Genomic DNA, 19113 nt, shown 5'->3' with positions numbered 1-19113 from the left:
GGCAGAGCATGAGGAGCCCTCTGTGAACTTTCTCCCATCAAATCTGTCTTGGTCTGAACAGCCAGGTGTCTGTGAGGAGGGCAGGAGCCTCTCCTGAAATGGAAAATGCAAACCCCTTCCCTCTGAATTATTGTAATCTTGAAACTAAGGGGCTCTCAGGCAAAGATATGGGAGCAGGAATGACAGCTCTTTATTAGGGAAGAAAATAAAAATAAAATGCAAATGCAGTAATACAAACCAGCCCTGGCAGAGTGAGAGCAGGCCCTGGCACGCTGTGGGTCAGGGGGTGGCACAGCCCCATCCCATGGGGGCTCAGCCCTCCTGCAGTGCCAGCTGTGGCTCTGCTGGAGCAGGGATCCTGCACAAGGGGGGAGTTTTCCTCTGCAGCTCCAGGGCTGCTGGAGATGGGCCTGGGCTCCCTCTGGCCATGCAGGGCAGCAGAAGCTGCTCCTCTGGCAATGCCCTGGGCAAAGGCTGCTGTGCTGTGCCAGGCTCACATTGGATCCAGGTAGGAATGCTTGGCTCCTGCCCTGGGCGCAGCATCTCCCCATGGGATGCTGGAATTGGATCAGCCCTGCAGGGACACTCAGTGGCCATGGACAGCAGAGATCTCCTGCAGGGAGGATTGGCTGGGGCAGAGATCAAGAAAACTGCCCCAAGAACAGCAGAGAACTGCCCAGCTCTGACACATGGGGACAGGACACACAGCCCCTGTCTCAGACACCATCCAACAGCAAAACTTTTCTTTTCCCTGGTTTAAGAGTTGCAGTTTTAGTGCAGATTAACCAATGCAGTGCCAGAGAAGAGATGGGTGCAGCCGGGGTGGATTCAGAGGTGCAGCAGCCTTGAATAAAATTGAAATTCTTTGCTGTTGTAATACCCTGAAATCCGGTGCCCTGTCTGTAAATTACAGGTTGATTAATTTAGAGCTGTTAATGAAATAGTGCAGGGTTAAGGCTGCCCTGAGGAGAGAAACGACCACACAGAAATGGTTTTTTGGATCCTGTGAGTAATTTAAAGGCATTTTTTACCTTTAAAACCTTCAGTGATGCTGCAACCCCAATGTTTTAATTAGCTTGGAACAATTTGATTCAAATATGGTGGGGGTGGTTGTTAGGCTGTCTCCACGAGTACTTTTTTTATCTTTTTCAATGGTTTCTGAATTTAAGATTGATATTCTTTGCCTGTGTTCTTCACCCTTCAAGGTGCAGGAACAGAAATTTCTCCTTCATCATCTGCAGCAGGGCCAGCATTGGACAGGATGATCCTTGTGCATCCCTCCAAAATCAGTTTATTCTGTGATTTTCCAAGAGTTTAAATTACCTGGTTTGAGGTTTTCTGTGCCAGCTGCTGGGAGAACTTTTACACGTCTTTCTGGACCTCTTTGTCAAAAGAAAATGTGATGATTTTCAGTATTTCCACTTTTTTTTTTTCCCTTAAGGAATAAAAACCAAAAACCTGGACATCATTGTCACCCTCATCCTTTAGGGACTGCCAGGCTGTGACCGCTCACTTTGCCTTTTCCAGACGGATTTGGAGGCTAGAAGGGAAAAACTTCTTCCCTTTTCCACCTTCCCCTGCGGCAGATGGGGAAAAGGTGAAAAGCCACGAGCTGTGCTGTGGCTGCCCTCCCGAGAGCAGCCATTTGGCTGCTGCTTCTCCCAGATTCTCCAGCAGGAAAAAGTCACAATTCCTGCAGAATTCCCAGCCTGAGGAGCAGCTGGCTCTGAGTCCGACAGGTGGGGCTGGGAGGAGAGGAGAGGCTTGGGGAGGATTTGGCCTTTGCTGGATCCAGGCTCTCCCTGCCTGCCCAAATACCAGGAATTCCCAGCAGTGCCCCTGACATAAAAATAAAAAATCATATCATGAGTGGATTCCAGTAGGAAAAAGGCCTCTCTGAGATCATTTCAGGCAGGTGGTCCCTGGAAATCTGGAGTTTCTCATTGGATCCAAGCAAAGCAGGATAGGGGGGAAAAGCTCCAGGGGCAAGGGAGAGTCTGGGGGTGTCCTGTGGGTCACCCTGTGTCTTGGTTTGAAAGCCAGGTGTCTGCTGAGGAAGGCAGGAGCCTCCCCTGAAATGGAAAATGCAAACACCCTCCCTCTGAATTGCTATAAATTTTAAGTTAAGGGGCTCTCAAGCAAAAAAAAAAAAAAATATATATATATGGGAGCAGGAAATATCAGTTCTTTATTAGGGAAGAAAAAAAAAAAAAGGATCAAGTAAAGAATGCAGTGAACTAAAGCAACAGTGCCAGAGTCAGAACCCAGCCTGACACCCTGTGGGTCAGGCTGGTGGCAGCAGAACCATTGGAATTGTGGCTCAGCCCTCCTGCAGTGCCAGGGCTGGTTCTGCTGGAGCAGGGATCCTGGAGAAAGGTGCAGTCTCTGCCTCTGCAGATCCAGGGCAAGAGGCAGCTGCTGTTCCTCTGGGCAATGCAGTGCAGAAGCCGTGCTGGTGTTCCAGAATCTCCAGATTCTATCCGGGTAGGAATGCTTGGCTCCTCCCTCTGGGCTCCCATCTGCCAATGGGATGCTGTAGTTCTTATCAGCCATGCAGGGACATTCCATAGCTGTTATCAGCAGGAGGAGTGGGTGTGGAAGAGACAAGGAAAACTGCCCATGAAGATACAATTTGCTGCCATGCAGATACAATTTGCTTGGCAATCCAGGACACCCTGCCTGGGGACATCACCCACAGCTCCTCTGCCAAATCCCAGAGGGACACGAAGCTGTGGAATTTCAGGGTGCTTTGGGTTGGAAGGGAACCTAAACCCATCCCTGGGCCACCTCCCATGTCCCAGGTGCTCCAGCCTGGCCTTGGGCACTGCCAGGGCTCCAGGGGCAGCCCCAGCTGCTCTGGAAATTCCATCCCAGCCCCTCTCAGGAACAATTCCATGATCTGCCCTGACCGCATAGGCTGGAGCAGCGTTTGGAGTCCAGAAGGGAATGGTGGCTAATGGAATTTTCATTGCTTCCCCCTCGCCCTCCTCCTCCCCCAGTTCTCCTCACACAGGCTGGCACAGCCAGGCTCTGTCACCTCCTTGGGTGCCACCAGCTCTGCTGGCTTTGGAGACATCCCAGCCTCTCCAAAACACTGAATTTTGGGGGACAATCCCTGCTTTTCCAGCCAAGACCCCAAATTGTGCCTGACATGCTCAGTAAAAGAGCCATGGAGGAGATCTGGGGGGGGGGGGGGGGTTAGTCATGGAAATGAACCATGATCCCAAAAAACTGTGATTTGAAATAACTGTGCTCCCAAATAACTGTGAACCCAAATAATTGTGCTCCCCGATAACTGTGATCCCAAATAACTGGGATATCAGATAACTGTGATCCCAAATAGTTTTAATCCCAAATAACTGATCCCAAATAACTGTGATCCTAAATAGTTGTGATCCCAAATAACTGATCCCAAATAACTGTGCTCCAAAATAACTGTGCTCCCAAATAACTGTGCTCCCAAATAACTGTGATCCCAAATAATTGTGATCCCAAATAGTTGTGATACCAAATAGTTGTGATCCCAAGGCTCTGGCTCTGCCCTTGCCCTAATCCCAGATTTCCCCAGGATTTGGCATTTTTACCTCAAAACTCTTCCAGATGAGCCCAAACATCTGCATCCATGTTTTGAGGTGGATAATTTTCACTTGGGTTTAGAGACTTAGTTTGGAAACAAATATTTCTGAGGAATTTTTAATAAATTCTTGTGTCCCTCCAGTATCTTCAACAGCACCAGGCTGCTCCCGAATCCTTTTCCACCCAAAACTGCCTTTAGATCTTGCAAAAACCCATCCAGATTGTTCCAAAATCTCTGTAATTCCAGCTGATTAAACACATCCTGGCACTTTTCCAGGCTGTGCAATCAGTTTGTCCAAGAGGACAGACAGATCTGGCTGGTGAGTGGTGTTTAGAGTTTAAACCGCGATGAAAATATTGAAAAAGGAATAAAAAGGAAGCACTGCCCCCCCAGAGCTGAGCTGTGACCCCTCCTGGGGTCTGGCAAGGTTGGAGCTCCCAGACAGGAGAACTTTTCAAAGGAGCCCACATGGATCCCACCTCTTTTTTTTGGGATTAATATTTCCTGAGTGCTTTTCCTTTCAAGTGGTTCTGTTTGCAGCGGGGCCTTGTTCGAATTAAAGAGGCTTCCTGAGCCTTTCAACCCTGCAGGTGTCCAAAGAGGGGGAAAATTCCCTTTGAAGAATCCCAGGGTTCCAAAAAAAAAAAAATAGAGGGGAAAAAAGAGTCCCAGAGTTAAAAAACAAAAAGAGAAAAAGGAAAGGAAAGGAAAGGAAAGGAAAGGAAAGGAAAGGAAAGGAAAGGAAAGGAAAGGAAAGGAAAGGAAAGGAAAGGAAAGGAAAGGAAAGGAAAGGAAAGGAAAGGAAAGGAAAGGAAAGGAAAGGAAAGGAAAGGAAAGGAAAGGAAAGGAAAGGAAAGGAAAGGAAAGAATCCTAAGGTTTCAAAAAAAAAAAAAAGGGGGGGAAAAGAGAGTCCCAGAGTTCAAGGAAATAAAAGGAAAGGGAGAACTCCAAGGCTTCAAAAAAAGAAAAAAAAAAAGGAAAAAAGAAAAGAAAATAAATGGTGGGTGGGGGGGGAAGAGCCTCAGAGTTAAAAAAAAATGAAAGGAAGAATCCCAAGGTTTCAAGAAAATAAAAAGGGGAGAAAAGAGTCCCAGAGTTAAGGAAAAGGAAAAGGAAAAGGAAAAGGAAAAGGAAAAGGAAAAGGAAAAGGAAAAGGAAAAGGAAAAGGAAAAGGAAAAGGAAAAGGAAAAGGAAAAGGAAAAGGAAAAGAAAGGAAAAGAAAAGAAAAGAAAGGAAGAATCCCAAGGTTTCAAAAAAAAAGAGGGGGGGAAAAAGAGTCCCAAAGTTAAAGAAAAAAAAGGAAAGGAAGAATCCCAAGGCTTAAAAAAAAAAAAAAAAAAAAAGAAAAAAAGGGGTGGGGGGAAGGGGGGGAAGAGTCTCAGAGTTAAAAAAAATGAAAGGAAGAATCCCAAGGTTTCAAGAAAATAAAAATAGGGGAAAAAAGAGTCTGAGAGTTAAAAAAAAACAACTAAAAAAGGGACAAGGAGAATCCCAATGTTTCAAAGTTAAAATAAAAAAATAAATAAAAGGGAAAAAAGGGAAGGGAAGAGCAGCAAACGGTGGCTGGTGTGGTGTGAGGGGAGCTCAGACAGGCTGGGAATTCCCATTTCCCAGGGCAAGGGAGATTTTCAGGCAGATTTGGGAATGTCTGTGGGATCTGGGTTCATCTCCGTGGTGCCACCAGGGACTTTGGGGTGTTTGTGGTGCTGGAATGGGGGCGAGGATGGAGAGCAGATGGAAAAGGAGGTGGCACACGGAGTGGGCACAGCTGGCAGGGCTGGTGTGCTGGGAAGGGAGGGGAAAAACGGGCAAGAATCCCTGAAAAAGGAGCTTGGTTTTGATAGAAATAGGATTTCATGTCCCTGGGACACAGTGGGGTCTGCATGGGGCTGGCTGGGATGAGATGTGGAGGGGCTGGGGGTGAAATCCGGGGGTTTGGGGGATGGAATGAAAGGGTTGTGTGATGGAACACAGTGATTCTGGGGTGGAACACTGAATTTGGGGTGAAATGCAATGGTTTTGGGATGAAATGCTGTGATTGTGTGATGGAACACAGTTATTATGGGGTGGAACACTAAATTTGGGATGAAAGGCAGGATTTTGGGGTAAAATGCTGTGATTGTGTGATGGAACACAGTGATTTTGGGGTGGAACCCCGAATTTTGGGTGAAATACGATGGTTTTGGGATGAAATGTGGGGTTTTTAACTAAATGTGGTGTTTTTCAAAGTAACACAGAATTTGGGGTAAAATGCAGTGATTTTGGGGTAAAACGCTGTGATTGTGTGATGGAACACAGTGATTTTGGGGTGGAACACCGAATTTGGGGTGAAATGCAGGATTTTGTGACAAAATGCAGTTCTGTGATGAAATGCAGGATTTTGGGATGAAATGCAGGGATTTTGGGGACAAAATGCAGGAATTTTGTGACAAAATGCAGGGATTTGGGATGAAATGCAGGATTTTGGGATGAAATGCAGGATTTTGGGACGAAATGCAGGATTTTGGGATGAAATGCAGGATTTTGGGGACAAAATGCAGGAATTTTGTGACAAAATGCAGGGATTTGGGATGAAATGCAGGATTTTGGGATGAAATGCAGGATTTTGGGACGAAATGCAGGAATTTTGGGACGAAATGCAGGAATTTTGTGACAAAATGCAGGGATTTGGGATGAAATGCAGGATTTTGTGATGAAATACAGGGATTTTGGGATGAAATGCAGGATTTTGGGATGAAATTCAGGATTTTGGGACGAAATGCAGGATTTTGGGATGAAATGCAGGATTTTGGGATGAAATACAAGGATTTTGGAATGAAATGCAGGGATTTTGTGACAAAATGCAGGGATTTGGGATGAGATGCAGGATTTTGGGATGAGATGCAGGGATTTGGGATGAGATGCAGGATTTTGGGACGAAATGTAGGGATTTGGGATGAGATGCAGGATTTTGGGATGAAATGCATCCATCTCCCTCTCACACTGCCCTGCCCTCCCCTCCCAACCCACACCTGGGTCCGGGCCATTCTGGTGCTTTCCAAGGCCAATATTCCAAGATTTGCTCTGCGCTCCCACAGACGAGCAGGAATGAGGAAACCCTTCCCTGTCCAACTTCCCAAACTTCCCCAGAGGCTCTGGCAGCTGGGGCTGCTCCCTGCAAACCCTGGGGTCCTTTGGATCCCCCTGGAGCATCCCAGGGTGGAGCAGATCCTGGCAGGGCTGGGGTGGGGAGGGTCCCTGAGCTGACCCAGGTGGGCGTCCAGGGGAGCCCCCCAGTCCTGTCCTGATGTTCCCACAGGGAATCACGGAGTTGTTAAGCTTGGAAAAGCCCTCTGGGATCGCCACTAAACCCCATCCCTGTGTTTGTGGACATTTGCAAGGGAAGGAAATGGTGGGAAAGCTCCCAAATCCCCCCTGGCCCCTCTGTAATTGCCCAGGAGCTTGGATGGGATTTTTAATCCAGGCAAAACTGCCCTGAAAGCAGCTCAGGGTTATTTGTGGCCTGTCATGAGCTGATTAGCACAGTGCTGATTGATGGGGAGCAGCTGATCCTGAAAAACCCTAGGGACAGCCTGGGCAGGGGCGGGTGTGGCCTTGAGGGGACAGCGATTATTTGCCAGCAATTAAACACCGCCAGGGCCCCAAAACGGCCCCAAAACAGCCCCAAAACGGCCCCAAAATGCCCCCAAAACCGCCCCAAAATGGCCCCAAAATGGTCCTAAAACCGCCCCAAAATGGCCCCAAAATGGCCATAAATGGTCCCAAAACAGTTCCAAAACCGCCCCAAAACGGCCCCAAAATGGTCCCAAAACAGCCCCAAAATGGCCCCAAAGGGTCCCAAAACTGCCCCAAAGGGTCCCAAAACAGCCCCAAAATGGCCCCAAAATGGCCCTCGGGATGAATCTGGGTAATTCCAGCTGCTCACTTCTCTGGGTTTCCCCATTTTTTTAATCCTGTCTTGTGCTAAATATGGAGCCAAACCTCTGCTGGCGGGGTTGAAGTGGAAGGTGAGCTGATGGAATTGATCACTTCCAGGTGAGATGATAAATTACAGATTAATTGATCAGTTCCAGGTGAAATGATAAATTATAGGTGAAATGATCAATTACAGGTGAGCTGATTAATTAGAGCTGAATTGATAAATCACAGATGAATTGATAGTTACAGATGAGGTGATAAATTACAGGTGAGCTGATAGGTTACAGATGAACTAATCAATTACAGATGAACTGATAAATTACAGGTGAATTGATAAATCATGGGTGAAATGATAGATTATAGGTGAATTAATCAATTACAAGTGAGCTGATAAGTTACAGGTGAGCTGATTAATTACAGATGAATTGATAAATTGCAGATATGCTGATCAAGTACAGGTGAGCTGATCAATTATGATTAATTGATAAATTACCGGTGTAATTTATTTAAATTTAAATTAAAAAAAATTAAAATATTAAATTATAGGTGAAATGATAGATTACAGATGAATTGATAAATTACTGGTGATCTGATCAATTACAGATGAATTGATAAATTCATAAATTGATAAATTAAATTGATAAATTCATAAATTGCTAAATTAAAGATGGGCTGATCAGTTACAGATGAGCTAATCAGTTACAGGTGAGCTGATCAATTATGATTAATTGATAAATTACAGATGAATAGGTAAATGATAGGTGAAATGATAGATTACAGGTGAATTGATCAATTATTGGTGAGCTGATAGATTACAGATATGCTGATCAATTACAGATGAGCTGATCATTTATAGATGAATTGATAAATTACAGATGAATAGGTAAATTATAGGTGAAATGAGAGATTGCAGATGAATTGATAAAGTACTGGTGATCTGATCAATTACAGATTAATTGATAAATTACAGGTGAGCTGATGGACTACAGATGAACTGATGAATTACAGCTCTGCTGATCAATTACAGATTAATTGATAAACTACAGACGAGCTGATCAATTAGGGTGCCTCTAAAATAAAAACATTCAGGGCAGGAGCTGGGAAAGCATTGGGAAAACAGAAATGAAGTGAAAGTTTGGGAGATGATATTTTGAGTAGGAGACACCTCAGTGTGGAATCATGGAATGTGCTGAGCTGGAGGGACCCACAGGGATGATCAATCCCAAACCCAGCCCTGCCCAGACCCCCCAACAGCCCCACCCTGGCCATCCCTGCAGCTCTGCCCAATTTCTCCCCCATCCTTCATCTCCCCCAGCAGAAGGTGAAGCAGCTGCTTCAGCACCCAACACATCCCACAGAGCAGGGGGGGCTCAGTGATCTTGGAGGTCTTTTCCAACCTCAGTGATTCCTCGGCTCAGTGATTATTCTGCTCTCTGTGGTGGTTCCAAGAGAACCTGCTTGGTTTAGGTTGAGTCATGGAACATCCTGAGCTGAAGGGACCCCAAGGATGATCCAGCCCAGCCATGACCCTGCCCAGAGCCCCCAACAGCCCCAGCCTGGCCATCCCTGCAGCGCTGCCCAAATTTCTCCCCCATCCTTCATCTCCCCCATCCCTCCCTCTCACAGAATCATGGAATGTGCTGAGCTGGAAGGGACCCACAGGGATGATCAATGCCAAAGCCAAGCCCTGCCCAGAGCCCCCAGCAAGCCCAGCCTGGGCATCCCTGGAGCTGTGGCAGCCTCGGGGCCGTGCCCATTCCCTGGGCAGCCTGGGCAGTGCCCAGCACCCTCTGGGGGAAGAACCTTTCCTGGTATTAGTAGGAAAAGAGCTAAAAAACCCCATTTGGGCTTGGCCTGGAATTATCCCAGAGCTTTTGAGGTCCCATTCATGCACAGCCCTTGATGTGGCACCTCCATGGAAAAGACACAGGGAAAAGGTGCCCCATGGCCTGGTTCACAAGTGGGAAGAGAGTTTGGGGTTTGGATTTTCGGATCCCAATCCCCTCCTTCGCTGTGGCTCCTCCTGCTCCATCTGGAATGCACCCAGAGGACGTAAATTGTCCTTAACCCTCTCCAGATGCTGCATCAAAGGTGCAGAGGGAGCAGAGGCTGAAGGCCAGGAAGGGAAAGCAGATGTGGAACTGAGGTGCCAGAGGCGCCCTGGTCTTGGATGATGGGATTTGTAGCTGGGATGCACCGCTGGGAGCAGGAATTCCAGAGGGAAAAATGGATTCCTTCCCTGTGGGGCTTGGGATGCTGTGTCAGCTCAATTTGCTCTGCTTGAATTTTGGTTGGGTTTTTTTTTTTGTTTGTTTTTTTGTTTTTTTTTCAGGGAGGTGTTTTTGGGCATTAATTTTGGTTGGTTTTGTTCAGATCTGGGAGTTCCATCTCAGGCCTGGGGCTGTGTTTGCTCTCCCAGCCCTCGGGTTTAGCTGGCTCCAGGAATTCCTCTCTGCACGTGGATTTGAGCCCCAGGGATGGAGCTGCCAAGAAAAGGCTCCCCTGGCTGGATCTCAGCTGGTCCTGGTGGGTTTTTGCTCCTCTGAGCTGGTTCCTGGTGCTGAGGGAGGGAAAGGGGCACGGTGGGGCTGGGAGAGGAGATTTGTGCTGCAACGAGGATCCTCTGCCTTCATCAGCACAGCTTGCATGGGGCAGGTAAGAGGGTTAAGGTGTGCAGGGAGAGAAATGTGAGGGAAAATGAGGTTATGGAGGGACCTCCTGGGCTGGGCAGGGCCTCAGCGTTGGCTTGGCCTCATCTGGGAATGTCAGAGTGGGTGCAGACCCCAGAAATCCCCGCCTGTCCCCCAAAATGTGCAGTGCTGGATTTTCACTGTGATTTCAGCCTTTTGTTTCTGCCTCAGTCCTGCTGCATTCACAGCTCCTCATTCCAGGGAATCATCACAGGGTCCTGGAATGCTTTGGATGGGGATGAGACCTTAAATCCCACCCCTGCCATGGCAGGGACCCCTCCCACTGTGCCAGGTGCTGCCAGCCCCAATGTCCAGCCTGGCCTTGGGCACTGCCAGGGCTCCAGGGGCAGCCACAGCTGCTCTGGGCACCCTGGCAGAGCCCAAACCTCTCCAACCAGGCCTTGCCAGGCTACAAACCCCTGTGGCAAATGGCACTGGGGGCACCTGGAACCATGCAGGAAATCATTCTTTCCTTTCCTTTCTCCATTTGCTGCAATGGTTTTTGCTGCTGGTTTCCATCCTGGATTGAGGAATGGGAATGCCAGAGTGGTTTGGGTGGGAAGGGATCTTCAATGCCAGCTCATTGCAGCCCAGGGCCACCTCCCACTGTGCCAGGTGCTGCCAGCCCCAATGCCCAGCCTGGCCTTGGGCACTGCCAGGGCTCCAGGGGCAGCCACAGCTGCTCTGGCAATTCCAGCCCAGCCCCTGCCCACCCTGCCAGGGAACAATTCCCAATTCCCAAGATCCCATCCAGCCCTGCCCTCTGCCACTGGCAGCCATTCCCTGCCTCCTGTCCCTCCATCCTTGGCCCCAGTCCCTCTGCAGCTCTCCTGGAGCCCCTTCAGGCCCTGCAAGGGCTCCCAGCTCTCCTGGAGCCTTCTCCTCTCCAGGGCAGCACCCCCAGCTCTCCCAGCCTGGCTCCAGAGGGGCTCCAGCCCTGCAGCAGCTCCGTGGGCTCCTCTGGGCTCTCTCCAGCAGCTCCAGGTGCTGCTGAGGTTGGAATTCTGAGCTCTGCAGGTGGGGAATCACCTGAGTGGGGCAGAGGGACAGAATCCCCCTTTTCCTGCCATCAGTGTTGCTGGAGGTGCTGTCCCAGCAGGATTTTATTGGATTTCTGTCCCCCCAAAATGGGATTTGTTTCATTGGAGGATGCCCAGGTTTCAGGAGCGGAGAGAGGATTTTGTGCTGCCCTCAGGCTCCCTGTGCCTGATGCTCCAGTGGGATCCAGGAGCCTGCCCAGGCTGGATGTGAGCTGGGTAGATTTAATTATAATTCCATTTATTTAAAGATTTATTTAGATGCCCAACTGAGAGCCCTTTGTGAGGACAAGTTCTTCCTTGGAGTATGGCAAATATGGAATATTCCATGTTGGAATATGGCATTTTGCAAAGCCAATACCTGCAATTTTATATATATATCTAAAGTATATAAATAAAAAATAAATATATATAAATATTTTATATTTATAAAAAACATATATTTATATATTTATAAAAATATAGAAATATTTTATAAATAGATAAAATATATTAAAATATATTTATATATTTTATTTATTTATAAATATATGTATATATATATAAAAATATATTTATATATTTTTATATATTTCTATCTGTACAGTTGCCCTGATGGAGCACTCTGTAGATTAGTGGGAAATGCACTTATCAGCTCTTGAGGAGCTGCCACTTCTCAGCCCAGCTGTTTTTCAATTAAACAGAAATCTGAAGTGCAGCTGTTCATTCCAAAGGCACTTTTTTCCTTCCCTGCAGAACGCAGCATTTTCCACTGGTGGGGCCTGGAGCTCAGTGCAAAAAGGAAATTTTTTATAAAATCCCATTTGAATTCTTATCTAATATTCAAACAAATGGTACAGCTGAAGGTGAGCTGAGTTTGGGAACCGTTAGCAAAGGTCAGATGAGGTTTTTGGGATGGGGAGAGGATTTATTTTATTTGCTTTAAAAATCTTTTGCTGCTTTCAAAAGGAAAAAAGAAAGCTTGGTTTTATGTGTTCAGCTGTGCCTCGATTTGAGGCTTGAAGGGCCAGCAGTTTTACAGGGATTGTTTGGAGGGTCTGGGAGCAAATCAGGAATTCCTGTGGTGCTAAAAACCATGGAACTGATTGTTCAGGAGGACAAAATCCCGTGGTTCAACCCCAAATATTATCCCACTGACCCTAAATGACACGAGCTGCTGGAATGGGGGCTCTTGTTCACTGTTGGGGAGCAGGAGTGGGTTTGGAGGGGATTATTTTGGCCACCAGTGCCATTCCAAGCACTTGTTGATATTGACTCTTTGCTGGAGCACCGAAATCCCTGCTCTGAGGTAGAGCTGGCGTGTTCCCACCATTTGTGACCAATCTGCTGGTGAAATAAACAGGGCAGGAAACTTTTTCTCCTTTTAATGTCTCTATTAAAAGTGATCAGCTCAAGGTTGGGAGGCTCAACAGGTCTGTGGCTATTCCAGCACTGCTCCCAGGGGGACTCACCGGAGGAGGAATGTGCAGCTTTGTCCACCAGGGGCAGGGCTGGGGGTCCCCTCCTCACGAGAGCAGTGGGGATTTACCCCATGTGGGGATCTACCCCGTGTTCCACAACTTTTTGGTTCTGCTGTCCCGGGGTCCTGGCTCCAGCTGAGGTCTTTGCTCAGGGTGAGGGGCAACAAAGGTTCTGAGCATCTCTGCAGGCTCTGGGCTTTGTTCCTCATGTCCAGACATCACTTTGATCTCTTAATTCTGTGTTGGCTCGTTGTTTTTGGGGTCTTTTGGTAAGTTTGGTGGGGTGGCTTCCCCACGGCATGCTGGTTCCGAGGTTAATTTGCATATCCTCTTATGTCCCCCCTCTCCCCGTGTCCCCTCCTTTCACTGTCTGAGGAGAAGGGCCAGCAACCTGGCTTTAGGCAGGGCCCTATTGATACAACAGGAGTAGTTAATGAAAACGACCGGTGATTACAATAACAAACAGGTAGAACTTCACCTTGGCAGCAACTGGTTTAACTTGTTCACTCTGCAACCTTTTTTTTTTAAAAAAAAATTGGCAACTTTTTTACTTATAACAACTGGGTTTCCTTCCTTGCTGCTCCTTTTCCCCTCCCAAACGTGCTGAAGGAATTCCTGTTCCCTCCTGTTCTGGTTTAGGGCAAATTTGGGAGAAAACCTCCAAAGGGCCCCTCCAGAAAGCAAACCCACACAGCCCCTCACCCCAACTGATTTGGGAAGGATTCCTTGGAGAGAAGTGGAAAGAACCTGTTTATTTAACAGGCACAGCACCCCCAGCACACAGAATGAACAATACCAGGTGACACCACTCTGTCACCGCTCTGACAAAGATGACAAATTCAGAAAGTCTCTGCTGGGGGTGCTCGCTCTGTTCTCAGTCCCTCCTGTGCTGGGGCAGCTGCTGCAGCCACAAGGTGCAAACTCTCGGTGTTCCCCAGGTCCCAGTCCGGAGCAGGTTCGAGTTGGTCCAAAAAAGGGAAAGGAGAAACAGTCCAGGGAAAATTTGGACTGCTCAGCTAAACTAACAAATGAGCAGGAGCAAAAAGCAAGAGCAGAGCAGGAGCAAAAAGCAAGAGCAAAGCAGGAGCAAAGCAGAAGCAGGAGCAAAGGGAAAAGCAAAGCAAAAAGCAAAAGCAGCACCATGCACTGCCCTGTCTGTGTGTCCCGCCAGCCGTGGGGGAGCGGCTGAGAGCAAAACCAAAACAAAACATTCGCTCTGCAGAGCCAGTCTGGAAGGCACAGAACATGATATCCAGTATGAACAGAACACAGGAATGGGGATACAGCACCATAACCTCACCCTGGGACACCTCCCCACACCCCTGCTGGGACAGAGGCTCAGACAAGCCCTGCAAGGGCTGGAAAATGCAAACAACACCTGGGCACCTCCATTTCCTGCTCCTTAGGGCAATATTTCATATCTCAGAGAGCTGAGCAAGTTCTCACTCCATGGGCTCCAAATAGCCAAGTGTTCCAGAGAAATCTCTCATTACAACATTTAAACTCCTGGCATTGTCTTCTCCTGGGCAGCTGGAGGTGGGATGGGAGGAAATGGCCTCAAGTTGCACCAGAGGAGGGTCAGGTTGGATAAAAGGAAAATTTCTTTACTCAAAGCATTGGGATATTCACCTCAGGCAGTGCTGGAGTCACCATCCCTGGAAATGTCCCCAGTCCAAGCAGGGGTGGCACTTGGAGATGTGGTTTAGTGGCGTGGTGGGATTCATCAAAGGCTGCACTTGATGTTCTTGGAGTTCTTTCCAACACTGGTGATTCCATGGGTGGTTTCTGCAGTAAATCCAAGTGGATGGAGCAGGGTTTGTTTGAGATCCCCCTGGGCTGTGCAGAGACCCCTGGGCTACAAACAATAAACCAAGAAAACAGCAATTTTCACCTTTTGATGCAAAATAACCCCAAACATGGAGAGTTGCACTGGTTCTTTTTACTGGGATGATGGAAAACCCTCAGCAAGGCCTTGAACTGCTTTGACTTTTGATATTTGCTCAATATTTAAAACAAATCCAGCATCTTCCAGGTGTGTTTGAGCTGGTTTTGTGCTGTGCCAGGATGAAGCATTCCAACTTTGGGGCAGAACCTGGAAGCAGAACCCAGGGAGTTTGAATCCATGGTAATTAGAAAAGATTTGTGGATTCCTGGTGGGAAATCTGTGAGCAGACGAGTGGGGTGTGTTGGCAGGGACCTGGAAAAAATGAGTCAGACTTCAGGCACAGCGGCCTTGCCACGTCTGGTTCCTGCTGAAAATCCCATGGGTGAATGAAACCTCTACCCTGTGGTTTGCTGATTTTCCAAAATGATTTCCTGGATGGTTCCAGGTGCCCCCAGTGCTATTCCCCACTGGAAAACGCAGGGGGGTTTATACCAAGAGCTGGTTGGAGAGGTTTGGGCTCTGCCAGGGTGCCCAGAGCAGCTGTGGCTGCCCCTGGAGCCCTGGCAGTGCCCAAAGCCAGGCTGGGCATTGGGGCTGGCAGCACCTGGCACAGTGGGAGGTGGCCCTGTGTCCTGGTTTGAACAGCCAGGTGTCTGCTGAGGAGGGCAGGAGCCGCTCCTGAAATGGAAAATGCAAACCCCCTCCCTCTGAATTATTGTAATTTTGAAATTAAGGGGCTCTTAGGCAAAGATATGGGAGCAGGAATAACAGTTCTTTATTAGGAAATTAAAAATCCAAATGCAAGAGTACAAATGAACCCTGGCAGAGTGAGAGCAGGCCCTGGCACGCTGTGGGTCAGGGGGTGGCACAGCCCCATCCCATGGGGGCTCAGCCCTCCTGCAGTGCCAGCTGTGGCTCTGCTGGAGCAGGGATCCTGCACAAGGGGGGAGTTTTCCTCTGCAGCTCTGCACCCACAATGGACAATGGTCACGAGTTTATCAATTATCAGTTTGGTCTATTTACATATCAGGGGTTAATTCTCCAATTACTGCTTCAGGTAATGAAGTAATTTACCCCCAGTTTGCTCCACCTCAATTAATTTCTGTTTGTAGCTTTTGGGGCCTGAGGCTGTAGGGTGTCCTTGAACCTCAGGCCTGCAGGAATTGTTTTATCTGACCAACATGTGAGGACAGTAACTGACACTTTATATGGAGTTTGGAGTTATGCATTAATGCAGTGCAGGATCTAAAAAATACAAAAGTTAAAATCCTGAGGCATCCCCAGCAGTGCCAGGGGATGGAGGGAGCAGAATCTGCCTTCAGCTTCCAGCTGGGACATTCCCCTGGATCACAGGAACAGCAGAGCTGCCTTGGGTACTGCACCACCCACGGCTTAAAGGTGAAAATCCCAAGGTTTTATTCCTAAAGCATCCAGAGCCGAGCTGTTCCCTGCAGCTGGGGGCACCGAGGGCTCATCCTGGGCACCACGGAGCTCAGCACTGTCTCCTTCCCCTCTCCTTTTGTGCAGCCCCAGCCTGCAGAGCCATTCCTGGGTGGAATCTCAGCTCATTAAACCTGCAGCTCCCTATTTTTTTTTTAATTTTTTTTTAAGGAGAGAGCGAGGCAGAGGATTTGCTGGAGTTTATTTGACCTAGTTAAGGGGAATATCAGCTCGCCTTAGGCAGGTAATTAATTTGTCCACACTTCCCCCTGCTCGCGGCGTGGTGCCCGCTGCCGGGCTCTCCTGCAGGTGAGGATGGGGCTCTGCAGCTCCCGGAATTCCTGCCTGGATTTGCAGCTGCCGGCACCGAGAGGAGCAGGAGAGCTGCAGATGGTGCTGCTGGGGCCCGCAGCAGCTGAGGGCGAGCATGGAAACTGCCCCTGCTGCTCTGCCTTTGGCAGGAGCTGCTGCTGCTGCTCCCCGGCGCTTCCAGAGGGCTGCCAGGACTGCGTTCAAGGGTATTTCTGCCTCCAGAGGAAAATCCTGGCAAATTCCGTCTGTGCTGCTCATTCCCAGCTCACAGGAGATCAGCCTGGGGTGAGCAGGATGGGGATGGTCCCTGTCCCTGCTTCTGGGACAGGTTATTATCCCAAGGTGACACCAACCCCTGCTCTTTTCAAATTCCTTCTGTATGGCTCAGCCCCAGCTCCCTGTCCCCATGGGCAGGACAGATGGCACAAGGTGACACCAACCCCATGCCCTGCTCCTTTCGAGCTCTTTCTGCACTGCTCAGCCCCAGATCCCTGTTCCTGTCCCCATGGGCAGGACAGGTGACACAAGGTGACATCGAGGTGACGTCAGCCTCATTCCCTGCTCCTTTCGAGCTCTTTCTGCATTGCCCAGCCCCAGCTCAGCCCCAGCTCAGCCCCAGCTCCCTCTTCCTGTCCCCATGGCCAGGACAGGTGACATTGAGGTGACACCAACCCCATCTCCTGCTCCTTTCAAGCTCCTTCTGCATTGCTCATCCCCAGCTCCCTGTTCCTGTCCCCATGGCCAGGATAGGTGACACCAAGGTGGCACCAAAGTGACACCAATCCCATCCCTGCTCCTTCCAAGCTCTTCCTACCCAGCTCAGCCCCAGCTCCCTGTTCCTGTTCCTGTCCCCATGGCCAGAACCAGTGACACCAGAGTGGCACCAAAGTGGCACCAAAGTGGCACCAATCCCATCCCCTGCTCCTTTCAAGCTCTTTCTGCACTGCTCAGCCCCAGCTCCTTGTCCCCATGGCCAGGACAGGTGACACCAAGGTGACACCAACCCCACCCCTGCTCCTGAGACCCCAACCCCCTCTCCCCCAGCCCCAGGGCTGGGTGATTTTGTCCCTCTGTCCGTCCTGCTCCAGGCTCTGCCCTTTGGCAGCTCAGCTCTGCACCTTGGGGCTTCATTTTTAGCAAAGCATCGAACGAGGCGGGCACGGGGCCAAGCCACGGTGGCAGGGAGGTGACAGTCACCCTTCCAATGACAATCACTTGGTTTCTGGCTCAGAATTGAATTTGTGGAGCTCAGCACAAGGGAAAATAGGAGGGTTTTTAATATTTAAGTCTCTGTTGTAGGAAATTCTTGGTTGCCCAGACTGATGTGGTTCTCACAGGTGTGGAATCATCAGTTCCCTGAATTTATTCATCCCCACTCTTCCCCCATCCCACTGGAACACAGGCATGTTCAGCAGGTAAAAAAGTCCCTGAAGGGTTTTTGTTTTAACCTGGAAATCCTGAACTGACAGAAAGACAAACCCCAAACTCTTGTCTGGTTTAAATGGTAGCGTTAAAAGAAAATAGAAATGTTCTTGGTAGCTGTGAGGACCTCGGAAAGAGAAGATCAAATTTAATGAGAAATCATTAAGACAGATAAATAATATGAAACTGAAACTTCTGGGACCTGACTCAGCATGAAAAGGTGCTCTGTGAGGATTTTTGAATTTTTTAAAATTGTTTTCCTGGATTTTCCTTGTTACTGATGTTGGTTGTAGGGCTTTGAAAACAGACTAAAGGAAATGGAGACAGCACCAAGAAAAAGTTAAGAAATCAATGAATCAGATGCAAGAAAAAGAACAATTAGGGCACAAGACTCCCAGCTAGGAGCAGCATTCCTTGGTCAGCAGTTCAGGGCCTTTGTCCCATTTGGAATTATTTGAATTGCAGATTTTCTGCCACAAATTCTTTGGTGATCCAGAATCCCAAGAGAAAGAGAGATCACAGAATCATGGAACGGTTTGCTTTGGGATTAAAATCCCTTTTTGTGGATGGGCAGGACCATCTTTCACTGCTCCAGGTTGTTCCATCCAACCTGGCTTGGACACTGATCATTTTTCCTGTTGATTCTAAGGATGTGACCCTGGAGCTTCAGCTCCAGCATAATGGGAAGAGGGATATTTTTTATCCCACCTCCCTGGAATTTAGCATTTTTTTTTCCCCAGTGGAAAAAAAAATCATCTTAAAAAATGCAGCATCTTTTTTTTTTTTTAAAGTGAAGAATAAGCTGGAATAAAGAGAATCCTTTGATTTATGTGGTAATGCCAAAAAACCTAATGGACATTAGAGGACAGGGAATATTTGTTTAATGCACCATTGGCTCATTCCGGCGTCGATGCTGGGAAGCACGGGGCTGTTTTTTCTGGAATTTGTTGTATTTTGGGGAAAAGCAGCGTTGTTGCTGGGAAAGGGAAGAAGTTTGGGAGACATCAGGAAAGGCAGGAGTGGGGAGATGTCCTGGAGAATGGACAGGAGAGAGGTCACAGAGCCGGAAATGGGAATGATGTATAAATGGGAGCCAAGCAAGGAATCCTGGAGTGCTCAGAGCCTTGGGGGTGTTTGGTTAAATAAAGAGGTTTTTAAGCTGGGACCCCCAGAACCCCCAGAACTGACTCCCTAGTGTCCCGGGAGGTTCCAGCATTCCCAACCCGTCCCTGCCGGCAGCAGCAGGAGGGGAATTCCCAGCGCTCCTCCCTCCTCGGGAATGGCACCGGGATCCTGCCGGGGCAGGCGCTGCTGCCCGAGGTCCTTCAGCCTTCCTGGGCAGCTGTTCTTGTTCTTGTTCTTCTTCTTCTT

The 19113-nt window shown here is 48.5% G+C and overlaps 1 long non-coding RNA gene across 1 annotated transcript; it reads left to right on the top strand.

Moving 5' to 3' along the window:
- The first annotated feature begins 4501 nt into the window (after positions 1 to 4501).
- LOC136565988 (uncharacterized) lies at positions 4502 to 4827 on the top strand. Its single transcript, XR_010784947.1, has 2 exons — positions 4502 to 4673; positions 4704 to 4827. It is a non-coding gene; the product is annotated as an uncharacterized lncRNA (long non-coding RNA).
- Positions 4828 to 19113: the final 14286 nt, after the last annotated feature.

The sequence above is a fragment of the Molothrus aeneus genome, chromosome 23 (genome assembly GCF_037042795.1).
Source record: "Molothrus aeneus isolate 106 chromosome 23, BPBGC_Maene_1.0, whole genome shotgun sequence".
Classification (NCBI taxonomy): Eukaryota; Metazoa; Chordata; class Aves; order Passeriformes; family Icteridae; genus Molothrus; species Molothrus aeneus.
This window is presented reverse-complemented; position numbering and strand designations above follow the sequence as displayed.